Below are 16,736 nucleotides of genomic sequence, written 5' to 3'. Positions count from 1 at the left end.
TATATATATATATATACACTAGTGTGATAACCCGTGCGCTGCACTGAAGTTTATGTAGGAATTTTGTAATAAATAAATTATTTTTCATATATATGTAATTTTTAAATTATAAATAAGTCAATCGTGTATAAGTCAACCGTGTAATAATATATGGAGAGAAAAATGGAATAAATAAATGAAATTGTGTTGTATACATTAAACATTTGCAAAAACTTCCTTAAACACTGTATTTACCGTACTAGTCTGTTGTTTGACCGACTCATCCAATATACAAAGTTTAAGACCCTTTCTTGAGTGTACTCTAGAGAACTACATATAACAGACCAAGAGTGAAGACGGACCTCGGAATGAAGAGCCCAACCTGAGATAGTGTTTGTCCTTAGATTTTGTTTATGGTCATCGCAAAGCATACTGCAATTGGAAACTGTCTTCTTTTGAATTTAATTGGAAATTTGTAATCAAAATAAACCAATTTCATTCTTGAAATGTGCACATTGTCATTATCACTTGACTTCGTGATAACAATTGCACCAATAAAATGTTCACCAAGTTCATCCACAATTAATTAATCTGGTTCCATTGCATATACATGCTACTTGGTCTATATTTCTCAAAAGCATGATTGGAGTACCACAACAATAGTTTGTGGTTAGGTATTCCGGAACTTTTAGTGTCGTTCAAAAATTATGTGCTAAACCACTCACCTTGGATTTCAGAATACTCATCAAATCGCAAGGTGTAAGACCCAAGTTTTTAAGCTTAGAATAAGTGGAAGAGATTTCCATTTACGATTAGGCTTGATGTATTGTGAAAGGAAACCTGAACAAGAGTTTACCAAATGAAATAAATTTATGAAGGAGAAAGTTCAGGAAAAGTTCAAGGATTTCATTATGATCGATAAAAGTTATAGCACGAACGTTTTACGCTTAAACCTAGGTCAGAAACCCTAGTATATAGCTAATTTTCACTTTTAGGCACGACGGAAGTTAATTCCAAAAATCTTCAGAGAAATGTTAGAACTTCTCTTTTTCCATATATCAAAATCGTTTCGAGGCGAAACTCTAGGATCTACGAACGTCCGATTCCAATCATCGGAAGTTTGCCGAAACCGAAACCCTGGTATTTCAAAACCCTAGAATTTCTCGACAATGAAGACTTTATCTATTCAGAGCTTCAAATGAATATTCTACACGCGTACACCCATTTCTCTTGATGATTTCAATCTTTCTTCAGAAGGAAGTTTTCCATTCCGACATTCGATGCAAAAAGCAACTTATCGGGTAAAATAGTTTTACACCGACTTTGCACCGACTTTGCATTAGTTGCCAAAAATACAAGGAGACATCTTCTTAGCTTAGGAATTCCTTTGCCAAAACCTATCTTAGAATTCATGGAGAATGATGCCGGAAAAATCTGATTCGCGAAACTTTCATTTTCCCGCGAATTACCATTTTCTATATATAGCAAGAAAGGTGAGAAAAATTACAAGAACTCCTCCATTTTCTCTCCAAGGCCGCGAGCTCCATAGAAGGAAGAGGAAGAAGAGCTTTTCTTCAAACCTTGCTTGATCGTCGATCAATCAGTTGCTGCTTCAAGGCTTCGAGGTATAGTCGCTAATCCTTACCTCCGATCGCTTTTTCCATAGCTTTTCTGTAGAGTTTTCTGAGTGGATAGTTTATGGGTTTTTGCAAAACTATCCTGAATCTTTCATTTCTGATTCTAAACCTCTTCTATATGTGCCCAAGATCACTTCTGCCGGATTAGATTTTCCGTTATGTCGCCGGAATTCCGCCGGAATCAATTCTAGCCTAAAATACCCATTTATGTAGTTTTTGAGTAAAGTTCCAACCTTTAGGCTGAAAACTATCGCCTTAGCTTAGTGCTAGTAGGATTAGTTGTCATAAACGTCGTTGGTGACGTCCCTGCAAAATTTTATTTTTGGGATTTCAGTTTTGAAAATCCTAAGTTAAAAATCATGACCAAAATACCCCTGCGACAGTTTTTGATCCGATAATTTTTCCGAGTTCAGAATACCCTTAGTTACGGCTTATGAAAGCATAGGAACCAAGTTTGATCGAAGAAAAATCGAGCCCCTTAATTGTGAAAAGTGGCCGAGCCTATTAGAGGGGGGAGGAGGAAATTTCCTTTTCCGAAAACTTGTCTTTTCGCGCTAGATTATCGTACCTTAGAGTATAGATTACTTCAAGTAACCTTAGTAAGTATCGATAGCTTAGTTTCCGATAGATTCTGATAGTATTCTGTGGTTTCATTGTAAAGGTGCTTTTGAGGATTTCTCTGAGGAACAACACTTTGAGTGCGAGGAAGCGCTTGACGATCATACTGGAGAACCTTCAGGTGAGGGCTTCTCACTGAATCTCTAGTTAATGCTTAGGGTCGATGTTTCGACATTGTTTACTGTTTATGCACTGAGATTGTGTGTGATTGAAAATGTTTTCTGAGGCTTCGGCTGACAATGTAGATGATTCATCTACTGAATGTTTTTGAAGATTGACTTACATGCTATGTGCTATGTGGGTAATCTAGGATGTGTGGTGCATGCTTTATATGCTAAGTGCTAAGTGTTTATGTTGAGATTTCTTGATATATGACATGTTGTTGATTGTGATGATTTAAATATGCTTTACACTGGAAATCTGAGATTCTGAATGGTGAGAATAGCGGGCAGGTCATGCCGATTTTATTTTGAGAGTTTTGAGAAAGTTTGATAGGACGAACGAGGTTCGGGCCTTAATCTGTTTAGTGGATCGAGACATCCTCTGGAAGCGACTTGGGATTGGGAGATCCTGCAAATGTATAAGACTTGCGATAAGACAAAATGGAATCTATTTTATAAAGAAAATTCATAAGACCTTAAATAACCTCAAAATCTTTAAGTAATGATAACAACCTCGAAGGAAGGCATTGGAAGTCAAATCATGGTTTTGGAAAAGCGAGGAGTGTCGTCGGATCCAAGTGTTGAGGAGTTTGGTAAGTTCTGAGTATGTTGGTACTTCTTCGCTCGTTGAGCAATTTGTTAGCCATCCAAGGGATGAGCCGAGAAGCTTCACTGAGGCGTGAGACCTTGTGAATGCGGGATACTCCACTGAGGCGTGAGACCTTGTGGAAAGCATGGAACTCCACTGAGGCGTGAGACCTTGTGAGAGCATGAAACTTCACTGAAGCGTGAGACTTCGTGCAAGTGTGTAAATTCACTGAGGCGTGAGACCTTGTGAAAGCATAAAACTTCACTGAAGCGTGAGACTTTGTGAATGTGTGAGACTCCACTGAAGCGTGAGACTTCGTGTGAGCATTGATGACTCGAAGAGTTATCGTGAGTGTTTGCACTCATTTTATGATTATTGTACTTTGTCGCAGAATCGACTTTTACCTTAGGGTAAGCTTTTAGAAACTTTAATTTACCTAGAACACGTGGCGACGTGTCGAGTGAGGTCGGAGACGTTGTTTGGCAAATCACATTGCACTCATGCATACATAGGAGGTTAATACACGGCGTGATACCGGACCTCGGTGGATTGGAGGTTAATACACGGCGTGATACCGGACCTCGTCGGTTTCCAAAATGGTCATAAGACCCGGAATGCCGTGAAAGAGCGTTTGTAGACGTCTCTAGTAGCAGACCGAAATGGCAGACCTACGGGTTTACTGCTGATCTGACTACCCCTGTTGGAGTAAGAGACATCACAGGCCGAAATGGCACCACCGTGGCTGGTGGCTGATCCGATGATGTCCATCCGTTCCGGATTGCATATTGGTTGACTGGGTTAACCTGCATACATATCACGCAACATGCATACTGACTTAGTTGATGAGTGTGGTTGCTATTTGATAAACTTACTTGGAACATGCTAATTGTTATTATTGTCGTTATGATTTTGTGGAACATGCAACCCTAGGAATGATATCTCTAGTTATAAGCCTAAGTGGCTATCTATTATTTGTACCTATTGGGTTTATTATCTACATAGTTCTTTAGAGTTGACCCTCGCGTCTTCTGTGTGTGTTTTGGCGGACAACGCCTTTTGTCAGATGAATATTGCGGATTGGTTCACCATGGTCCACCCTTCGGGGGGGATTAGGTATGAGATGATCGATCAGGATGACCCCGGGTCGTGGGTGGTTGACCCCGCGAGCCATCGAGCGACGTATTCGGGGCGCATCATGGAGGACCACGTGGACAGTGGAGGACTTCTGAGGTCAGGAGTGGTGAGGCGATGCTCTATCAGCTTCAACTTGCCACCGGGCGTTCACTGCGGACCAGGATTCGGAGGAGCACCACCGCCACCGTCATCTTCAGAGGAGGAGGATCCCTCAGAGGAGATTCCAGTGGGAGTGCCTTCGGCAGGGTCTAGTGCACCCTCCGTTGCGATCATTGATGATCAGGGTTCGGGCCCTAAGCCCGTGAGTCCAGCATCGGAGCGTAGTGCGGTTGCGAGGGGAGGACGGATAGGGTTAGTAGACTTGGTCGTTCTGGATTCTGATTCAGACGACGATCATGCTAGCACATAGTTTGAGTGTTGGTATGAGCTCCTCGAGTTAGGATTAGTGTAGGAGTAGAGTTTTAGCTCTGACAGTCTTGCTTCATTTGTTACTTAGGGGACAGGGTAGATCCGCCTATAGCTTTTTGTGTGGTTTCCCTACGGGAATCACAGAGAGTTGGTTGGACTTAGGAGGTCTTATTTTCAGGCCATTGGGTCAGCTGATTCTCAGTTTTGAGGGATGGTGTTGCGGGCACTTCACCCTTTTCTTTTGGTTTGTATATATTGCCTTCGGGCGTTACACTTTTCCTTCCGTCACTGGAGGTTTACTCGTGACGAGGTTACTACTACAGCGGGGGCTGTTTATATATTGTATATTAGTTCTGATTTTTGTTATTGTTGGGTTTTATTTAATTCAGTCTTGTCTTAGTTATTATAAAAAAAAAATATTCACGTTTTTCCGCATTAAGTTTATTTTGGTTACTAAAGTGACGCCATCGAAATCGGGGTGTTACACAAGGCATAGTCGGAGCTCAAATATTCATGTTTTGGTGCAACTATCATGTCAAGCATGTAAGTGTTTATCATTTCAACAACATCTAGTGTAGGGGAAATATTGCTCTATCTTGAAAGCATTGCGGATCTTTCATTTTGTGCGGAAGGTCAGGATATGTATATTTAATCAATTTGATCAATGTGTCAGGACTAATTGGGATGAGCAGATCTGACGGGATTTGAACATCATACTCTCTTGTTGTAGAATCAGGATGATATTCATTTTCAATTTAAAGAATCTAATATGCAAACTTTTGATTTGTTTATCTTCATCAGTTGTCTCAGCTGCAGTTAGCCACATGTTTTTAGACAATTTCTTAACTTTGCAATGCTTCCCCAATGATGAAGAGTTGACAATAGCTTCCACAACTTCCTATCCGCTTCCTCTAGTTATTACAGGTAGTATTTGTCTAAAATCACATTCAAGTATTACTTTACTACCTTTCCTCCAAAAGGTTTATGTGTGATGTCTTCATTTTTCAACCTCATTAAATATCAGAGTGTAATGTCTAGAGCTTCGAAACAAAACTTTTTCAACATTAAAGTTTCATCCAATATAATAAGGCTTATTTCAAGCATAAACTTTGCTTGTAGATTTCTATGTTTTATATTACATGTTGAGGTAGCCTTTAAGCACAATTAGACACCGGAATGAGTTGTTCTGCCTCCAGGCAAGACTAATAATGTTATGCCACCGGAAGCAACATTAAACACAATTAGTCATCTGGATCTAAGTGGCGCAGATAAAGTGTTCCGAACAAAAGTCTTTCCGGTTCCACCATAGCCATATAAAAAATAGAAGTCTCATGAGTTTGACAACACATATGTGACATCCCTTTCATATACAGACTTTTGCTCAGGTGTAACCGCATAATAAGAAACTCTTCATATTGTACATTTAATGTATCTTTGTCATAGTTTAGTTCATCAACAATAAATCTATTGTCAAATGGCAAGACTTCATCACATTCTGGAGATGACAAAGATGGTAATAATTTAATGACCAACCATTTCTTTGGTTCTAAATTTCAATGATACATAAGTTTTTCAAATCAGCATCTGCTATTCGTAGTCATGCAGTCAAGAAACAAGATTAACTAATGATTTTTAACTGTATCGAATATAACTAATGTTGTTCACACACTTTGCATTAATTATCAAGTGTAACTTGATTTTCTAAACTTTTGAATTTAATTTAAATTAAATCCAAGTAATAATTATATTATTATAGCAGCATTTCAAATCTTAATAAGATAACTTGAAATCCTACATACCAAGATTATGAAATGTTTTTCTTTTATGGTGTAGAATGTCTTCTGATAAGAGAAGTTAAAATGCGTCCCAAACATGAGTATGTTTTGAAATTTGAATTCATCATTAACATTCTTACAAAGAGTTTCTGCATCTATTCTCTAGAAGCTAAATCAGAGACTTCTTTAATTGCATCTATATATTCTTTGTCATCTATTAGCAACCTCAATTGATAGCATGTTTCCTTAAAAGTATCATATGTTATTCCCTACACCGTTCTGATACTTCTTTATGATGTACAACCCTTTTGCATTGTTAATAGGACTCTTATGTAATATTACTCTTCGATGCTTTGAGGGATATACTGTAGTCTGCCAATTTTAAAACCTCTCTTTCTTAGTTTCCAAATTCTATCTTTTTTATGATAAATAAATCTACTGAGAAAATAAGCATATGTTAGATTCTTGACGTCCCGATATTTCTCATTAGCTGAAAACCAAGCCATAAACATTATGGATCTTGTACCACTCTTTTCAAGAACATCTCCAACGTCTTCATCATCGTTATAATATACTAAATATTCATTTGTAAGATGAAAATTTAGTTTTTGCACCGACGATCATTTTTTGTGTATGACAAAGCCAAAGGTTCTCCAAGCTGCCTCACACGGAGAATGATAGCGACAATCATAATATTGCTTTACATCGTCCACGAGCTCTTTCGCTTGAGCATCGTTGTTCTTTGAAATTTCAAGTCTTGCTCGGTCTCCTCCTTTGTTGATATATTTGAACAAATATTTTATAGCATTTGACTTATTACAATACTTCACATTAATGTGAGCTTGATACCTCATGAGGAGAGTGAGATTGTAAGACACAATATACCTGCAATGTAAAACATGTCACATGCAGATTACAATTACAATATATAACATATCTGAGTTATCTTTTATTTTTTCACGAAGTTATGTTTTTTCAAATTGGTATAGATTTACTGTATTCGCAATGCATATTACAACATACATGCAATGTAAAACATGTCACATGCATATTACAATTGTAATAAATAACATATCTAAGTTACCTTTCATTTTTTCACGAAGTTATGCTTTCTAAAATTGCTATAAATTTACTATATCTGCAATGCATATTACAACGGTAATAGATAATATACATTTTGTCAATTTCAATATTTTGTTTTCTTGATTACAATCCTTGTTTGCCCTCTTCTCTATTGTGGGTATCCTTCTTCATCAATAGTGGTGGTGTGAATTTTCTTTGGAAAAAAATTCATGCACCAACCCTTCTTCATGTATGGTGATTTTTTGTTTGCACTACCACATGGTCCATGTATCATGAAGTTAGCAACTATAATGTGCAACTTGGGTTATAAAACTGGATCAAGAATTACCCGTGCAATGTACGGGTGACTTTTGTGATATAAAGTCTATAGTTTGTGTATTATTATATCTTTTCATTTTTTAGTAAATCACTACTAAAAAAAAGCAAATTAGCGAGGGGACAAATCCGTCGCTAAATAAGGAGAATTCCGTCGCAAAACATTTAGCGACGGAATTAGCGACGGAAGTCCGTCCGCCGTGCAAAGCAGCGTCGCTAAATATTTAACGAGGGATTATTGAATCCGTCGCTGATAGCGACGGAAAATTTCCGTCGCTAATATATATAGTTTCGTCGCTAAACAGTTTGCTGGATTATCCCATGAATCCGTCGCTAATTCCGACGGGATAATTCGTCGCTATTTGCGGCGGAACATAACAATCCGTCGCTATTTAAGACGGAAAATTGCATTCCGTCGCTGTTTGCGACGGAAGTGTCCGTCACTAACCGTCTGACATTTTTATTTCCATTCCCTCGCTAATAAATTTATAGGAATTGTCACATGCTTCTTACAATCCAATCTACTATCCATCCATTTCCTATTTTCTGGCACATTCATGTTTCTAACACAATAAGCAACCAATAAGTAGCACTTCAGTAAATGAATCTCCAATTTAAAAGCATATTCAGGCTTTTATCAAAGCATTCAATATATAATAAGCATATTCAGTTGCTGCCTGGTTTACTAATCCACTGCACTGTAATGTTGGGTCATGATGAAATTTATGATGGTTTGCGGTTATACATTTGCTTGTGGCACTCGCCTTATGGGACATAAGTCAATTCTTTATACATGGTGCTTTTGGTTTGTGTGGCTTTGGAGATTGTTGTGGGCTGTGATGCTTTATCATGCGGTGGTAAATGATTCTCAGATTTTGCTGGGTCATAATACTTAGAAGCTGGACATTTTTGTTGGGTGTTCTTTGTTTTTTCTCCTGGAAGTTTTGTTTAGTCTTTATAATTTGTGTACTCTTTTTCCCTCACTAGGTTTTTCCCAAGGGGGTTTTCCTAGTAGGGTTTTAATGAGGCACTTTTATAAAGACTTGCTTTCAGTGGGAAAGGGGTTTTTCTTTGGGTTTTTTGACTTGTTTTGTGCTGTTTTTCCTTTTTCTTCTTCCTTTTTATCTTGTATAATTGTATTGGGTTGAAGTACCCCTTGTACTTCATTCAATAAAATTTGGCTTATCTAAAAAAAAAGTAAATTGACAAAACAAGGAAATGGTACTAAATCTAAAACATAACAAGGATTTCAAGCTAAAATAAACTTTGAAGGTTTGAATCCTCATACTTAACTCATGCAAGCAAGGTTTTAAAGCAACATATGGTAGCAGTTCAGTAAAGATTGTTGCGGAAAATAGTGAGAACCCATAAAGTTAAGTCCCAACAATGATTTTACCCAGAAGCACATGTGTCAAACCCTTCAGTAGCTTCAAACTTAAGACAAATAGGGATGTACCTCTTGATTCAAGAGGCTTCACATCCATAGAAGGGAAACCCAAAGCAGATTGCTCCCTCTCTATCCTGAGATGTCGAGGCTTATAGAGGAGATGAAACCGCAAGTTCCAACCCAAACCTGTACATAGGGCAACAAATCAACATCAAATTCAATGAATCACGAAAGAAACAGGTTTGGGGATTTGAGATCCCAAGGCACAGTAAGAGGCTTCAGATTATGGTGATAATTGATCCCTTCTCCCAATCATACACCATTCAGTAAATGATTCACTAATGTGATAAAACAACAATTTACTTAATAAACTTCCATGGTTAAGTTAGCATCTTCATACACATGCAACCAAAACAATCATACACCATCCAGTAAATAATTCACTAATGTGATAAAACAATAATTCACTTAATAATTCATTAATTAAATGGAAACAATAGAAAGCTAAAGCAAAATAGCAAACTCGTGAAAACTATACATGCTAGTAGTGTTAATTATCTATTTATTGAAGAAATAGAATCAGAGGAGAAATCATTAGTAATAATTATCACAGAGAGGAAGAGGCCAGAAATTGATCTAGAGGATAAAAAGAAGTCCAGAGAAATCTGAGTTATTTAGCCTCTTCATTACTACCAACAAAAGAGACAGAAAAGCAGATCCTCCACTCTATGCTTTGTACAAGGTAAAGCAGATCCAAGCTTATTTGGAAAATGGTCTTACATTTTGCGAGGAAGGGAAATGCAGTTTCTAGGATGCGACCCATTTGCAGCGTGAGCCACTTCATTTAATGAGTTCTCGATTGAAAGAGCATTCATCTACAAAATCAAAATCAATTAGTTGGTTATTCTTTAGTTAATTAAGAGATGCAATAGGTGGTATTATGAATGGTTTGCAGTACCTGAGATCTTTAGCGTTCATCCCTTAGAAGATCAAAGACCTTAGCTCTGGAGAAGGTATCACTACAAAACAGAGAAAATAAGTGATTGTAAAACATTATGTTTTCCTTGGCATACATTTTATACATTTATGTGTAACTCCATAACCCAATTCAACCAATACCTTCCAAGCATAACTTAGGATTGGCAGACCACTCATAATATGAGTAGGAGTTAACTTGCATCTCAACAAGTTCTAGGATTTCATTTTAATTAATTCAACTAACCTGTCCTTATTCACAGCAGTAGTAGCAGATTTAAACACCACTTCATTCAACTAACGTGTCCTTATCCTCATATAACGAGATCAGTATTTTGCGCACATCATCTTCATAGACACATTGCTCCAGGCTTAGGCTTTATTTCTTACCACTGCAGCAGAAAATCAGATTGGTGTTAGTCGCATTAAGGAACACAAGATCAACATTATTACATCATACAACACTGGCAGTAGCAAATAGCAATTAACATATTTATTGTACAATGTCACCCAATTATTTAAATGTATTTACCTTGACTTGATCCAGGTCAAATACAAATAGATCATTGTAGTACCTGCATAACTAATGAAAATATGGATTGGAAGTTATAGGTTATTAGATAAGGAAGAGGGAAAGAAAAAAAATAAAAGACTTCAGATTGTAAATTGTAATTATAGTTCAACACAAAAAGCCGAAGGCTAACCCTTATTTAAACTAATACTCGACTCCTAATCATCAAATCCGAAGGAAATTAAGAAACTAATAGACACCTAATTCTAAATAAACATGTACATGTATTGCCAACATTAAAGATTTTAGCCCCTCTTTTAACAAAAAAAACATAATTGAGATCCCATAAGAGAACATAATCAGAATAAGAAAATAGCAAAATAACAACTTTATGAAGTCTATAAATAAGATGAAAGTTACAAATAACACAGATATGCACAACCAACCGGTCAAAAGCAAAATCAAGCCAGCCAATCTTCTGATTATCAAATGTGCTCATGATTCCTCCAAGAAAACTAGCCAAAAGCAAAATCATACCTTCTATTCAGTGCCGGGGAACGAAACAGAAGCTAAAACCAAACGAAATTGAAATCAGAGGGAGATAGACACTTAAAAAATTAGTTGAAGAGAAAGTGAGAGTAAGGGTTTCGCAAGAAAGGGAGAGTGAAACTTAAAATGCTGATGAAGCTCTGGAATGGCCTGAGCAAGTGCTACCGTAAGAGTCCGCAACTTCGTCGATCTAGAACCAGAGCTGCCCTGAGTCCGCAACTTTGTCCTGAACAAGAGAGGTGCCCAACAACCAGATGATGGAGAACGGTGAAGGTTTGGGGTGCGAGATGAGATGTTCGATCGTGAAGGGTGAGGGTTCGGTATGCGAGACTGCAAGAACGGTACAGACGAAGCAGGAGCGACGATGTCTGCCATGAGAGTGTGAGAGGAAATTTCAGAGAAAACTGATACTTAGGGTTTTTCGTGAGATAGTATGTGTCAATGGACTTAGTCTTGTGGCTTAAATGCATTTGTTGCCCCTGATGTATCGCCAATGTGCAAAAGACAACCCGACTCTTTTTTTGTCGACGTTTGTACCCTCAATGTTTTGAGAAAGTATAGTGAATGCCCCTCCGTCAGATTGACGTTAAAAAAGTAACGGAGGGGCTGACGTGGATTTTCTTTTTTTATTTTTCTTTTATTTCCTCAGATGCCACGTCATTAAATGAAAATAAAAACCTTGAAAATTTATTGGAGAGGTTCGAACCCAGGACCTCATAGTGGCAAAACACACACATTACCAATTGAGCTACATGGACAATTGATATATTTGACAACAGAATTTTATTTATTTCATATATCTTCTTCATCTTCTTCCTCATCATTCATCTTCTTCCCTTACCAATCCTTAACCCCAACGGCCCAACCCAGATTTAACCTCCTTCCTTCGCAGCCCCACCAGCCACCGTCGTCGCCACTATCACGGCACGGCGACACCATGGTGGCGAACACCCTTCACGCCCCAGCGATTTCCCTAACATCAAACAACAACAACACCACCACTTCTCCCCAATTTTCCAGAACACCCAATTTTCCCAACAACAACACCCAAGAACATCATCCACACCATCATCATCATCCAGAACCCAGAACACGAATTTGAACTGCGAAATTGAAGGGGGAAGAACAAAAATTGATGGATTTGTGGTTTTTCTTCATATCTGCATGTTTATCCCTTTCTTCCCCCTTCAAATTTGGGTTTCTTAGTGTTGGATTTGTGGGTTGTGGGTTTTGGGGTTATGGTGGGTCGTGGGTGGCTGGGTTTGATGGTGGGTTGTGGTGGTCATGGGTGGCTGGGTTTGATGGTGGGTCGTGGGTAGCTGGGATTTATGATCGTGGCGGTGGTGTTGGGTGAGAGGGGGATTTGGTGGTGGTGGTGGTGGGTTTCAATGGTGATGATGAGAAGATGGTTTGGTCCATGAATTATTATTTTCTTTAGTTTGTTTGGTCCGTGAAATAAATAAAATTCGGTTGTTAAAGTAAACAATTCTCCATGTAGCTCAACTGGTAATATGTGTGTTTTGCCACTATGAGGTCTTGGGCTCGAACCTCTCCAACCAATTTTCAAGGTTTTTATTTTCATTTAATGACGTGGCATCTGAAGAAATAAAAGAAAAATAAAAAAAGAAAATCCACGTCAGCCCCTCCGTTAGTTTTTTAACGTCAATCTGACGGAGGGGCATTCGTTATACTTTCTCAAAACATTAAGGGTACAAACGTCGACAAAAAAAGAGTCGGGTTGTCATTTGCACATTGACGATACATCAGGGGCAACAAATGCATTTAAGCCTAGTCTTGTTTTGTGCCTGAACTTAACACTTTTAAGTTCAACACTTTTAAATAATCACATTTCATAATATAATTCCAAGTTGTGCTGTAGTTCAAATGGCTTAGCCCAGCTCTTTGGCCAGGGATGTCCTATGTTCGAATCCCTGATAAAACAAGCTTATCATTTTTAATAAAAAACCTTTAGCGACGGAATTAAAACATTTAATACCCGTCGCTAAATTACCGACGGGAAAGCATTAGCGACGGTTATTATCCGTCGCTAAATCACATTTTTTTAGTAGTGAATATATATTTGAAATATATATTCAAAATTGATAAATTATCAATTTTATATATAGTTTTTTTTCTTAAAAATAAGGCATGTTAATGGTAATTGAGAAAATTTTCTTGGATATTAATTTTATGAAAGATATTTCAATTTAATATAACAGTAATAAAAGAAACGAAATTAAAATGATAAATTTATTCGTTAATTTTCTTTGGAGAGTAGCAAAAAAATTTAACTGGCAATTTTTTCTTAATTATCAATTTATTAAAAAATATAATTTTATTTCTAAGAAGTGCTATTATATTTGTTATTTTTTTCATTGGAAAATATCAAATTATTGAAATTAAATAACAATAAATTTTGTCCCCCGAATGATAGTTCAAATGGTAAGAGTTAGGGGATATATGAGTTTGGGTAGGGAGGTCCAGGTATTAATCTATGAAATGTGCAATTTATCTTTCCGATGCACCAAAAAAATATTAATATTTTCTACACGTCATGCCTATCTAATTTACTTTTTATGACATTTGAAATTTTTTATTATGATACTCATATTATTATATCTTCATGTTTCATTGAAGTTTGAAAATATTTGTACCAAAAAGTTTGAACATATTTAGTGTGTATAGCAATGAATATATTATTTTAAATATTTTATATATACTTCTTTTAGAGTATGTTATCTTTTGAATAGAGATTATTGTTTATTACTTTATCATATAATAAGTTATTTGAATAGAAATAACAATTTAAGAATTTTAATTTAAAAAAAAATTAAGTCACTTAAATTTCAAACTCCAAAGCTTATTCTAAATCACTTGAATTCTAAATTAAAAAGTCTCAATACTAAATATATTAGGAATATAACTCTTTTTATAAAATCAGAAAAAGGTAAAGATTCCATCTTGTTTGGAGGAAGAAGTGATGCTTGATTTTGGGAAAGGAGAAAGCATGGAAGCGTGAGCTTTGCGAATCTTTGTCATTGTTGTTATTATGTGAGTTGGTAACACTGCATTCTTTGTTTGTTGAAGTTGTGAATTGGGGATCATGGTGGGGAAAACAAAGGAGACCCAATTTAAACGACTTAAAATCCGGGTAATAACAGTGGCACCGGGGCGTCAAAGTACCTCTCCCTTGTGAGGAAGCTAAAGGTTCATTGTATTGACAAAGTGGTGAAGCAAGGCATGTCCATCTTGAATGACCCCTAACAACGATCATCTCTTGGCCCAGAAGGTCCTTCCCAAGTTCTCTTTCTCATCTCCTATATTGCACACTTGTTTCTTATTTTCCTCACATGTAATTTTCTTAGTCGTGTTATTTCACATTTGTGCTTCTCATTTATACTGTAATTGTTTAGAGTCGACTTTATATGAATAATGATTGCTTATTTCTCGAAGCAGAATGGACTTTGTATGAGGAGGTTACATCAATGCATATATATATATATTTTTTTAAATTGTGTGGAGATATATTTTTTCAATTTTATTATTAAATTTAAAAAGTATAGTTGAATTTATACATTGACATTTTTTATTAGAAATCAAAACTTAAAAGTATAATAACTTCTGTTTTGATATAGTATCCAAGAAGAAAACAATAAAGAAAAAAGAAAAAGGGCCTTATTTTTATATAAAAAAGTGTAATAACCTCTTGTTTTAAAAATTATTAGTGATTTATTTTTTATGTAAATTATTGTGATTTATATATCATATAAGTTATTTTACTTTAAAAATTAAATACGGTTTAATCTAAATCCATAATTGTTTTAAGGTGGAAATAAATATAAATATATTCGAATTATATGTGAATGTTATAAATATAAGAAATAAATATGGAAGTGGTCCCTTAAATATGAGTGAAAGCTAATTTTGGTTTCTCGCCGGCGTAACTTCCGGAAATAGTCCCTCCGGTGAGGCGAACCACCCAGGCACGGTGGTTCGCCGCACCGGAGGGACTATGTCCGGAAGTTACGCCAACGATGGACCAAAACCAGCTTTCGATCTTAGTTTAGGGACCATTTTCATATGTATCCCTAAATATAATTTATATATGAAAAAATTATTAGAGTTTAATTGTGATGCACTTTATCATTGTAATTTTTTTGTTGTTGTAATAAGAAAAAATAGTGAAATGGAGAGAAAACCATCTAGGACTACTGTGCCAATACTCAGTAGCATGCAAAGGAGGCTAGTAGAGGCTCCCTCATTATTATTTTCTCGCGCCTTTATTATTCAAACCTTTCTTGTTGACTAATTATGCATTAAATAATATTAAATTGATTATTTTGTAGACTTGATGAGATTGTCAATCAATTTCATTTAGAATACAAATCTTAATTGTTTTTTAAAAATAGGTTACCTATTAAATTAGCCTGAAAAAATGAAATAATCATATTTAAAAAAATAATGATGCTGTAAATTAAACAATACCTATTTGACACAGGAAATAAAAATATATTTTTGAAAAAAATAAAAATAAAACTAATATTGATGTTGTAATTAAAAATCAATATTTATTTTCTCATCTTACCCATTTTAAAACCAAGCTAATATTAATTATATTGTAAACAATTTAACTGCAAATGAAATTTAAATTTTAAATGTAAAATTAATATTGACTTTCCTCCTTTTATATCTTGACATATTTTTGGTTATGATCCTTGATTGGCTAGATAAATAGTTTTTTTTTTTAATTTTAAATTAGACAAATAGTTAATACTTAATAGTTAATGTGTTATTATTTTCTATTTTGCTTTTATATATTATTTACTATTTACAAATTTCGTAAACATTACTGGAGGGAAATTCAAAATTAATGCTTCATATGAAATTACAATTTCTCATAAGATATTGTGCATTAAGTGAAGATTTTATTCACGTAATTCATTAAAAAAAATATTGGAGTCATAATTGATTTTGAAATTTGTATGATGTGCAGATAAATAAATATATATTTTTTTAAATGACAGATAAATATTTACAAATAAAGTAATTTTTTTTTTCAATTGATGGATTATTAGAAGTTGAGGAAAACACTTGTTTCGTTTTTTTTAAAAAAAAAAAACTCAATTATAAAATTTTAAATTTTTAGGAAAAGGGCACCATGATTTTGTCAAGATTTCCAATTATAAATAATAAAAAAGTGCAATGTGGCCATGAATGTACGGGACTTTATTCCCTCAATTTAAGGTGAAAGTGTGGCAATATACTTTTTTTTTTTCAAAAAGAAGAAAATATGTTAATAGCTTTGGTATATTTTCAAAGTTATTACGGGTTGCACATGTGCCATTATTAAGATTCGTATATTCCCAATTAAACAATGATTCAAATTTTGAATTTCATAATTTATTGAGTGAATTATTTAATTATTTAATTTCTTTATTCATTGAGTCATCAAAATGGACCAATCAAAATGCATCAATTTGGACCAATCAGAATAAGACATTTGGAAAATCATAGTAACAACCAATAAAATAAAAACATGTGGAATTGAAATTGCAATATGGCCCACTTTGGTGGATGAGCCTTATATATTATTAAGATTAAGATTAAGATATATA

The sequence above is a fragment of the Lotus japonicus genome, chromosome 1, assembly GCF_012489685.1.
Source record: "Lotus japonicus ecotype B-129 chromosome 1, LjGifu_v1.2".
NCBI lineage: Eukaryota > Viridiplantae > Streptophyta > Magnoliopsida > Fabales > Fabaceae > Lotus > Lotus japonicus.
This window is presented reverse-complemented; position numbering follows the sequence as displayed.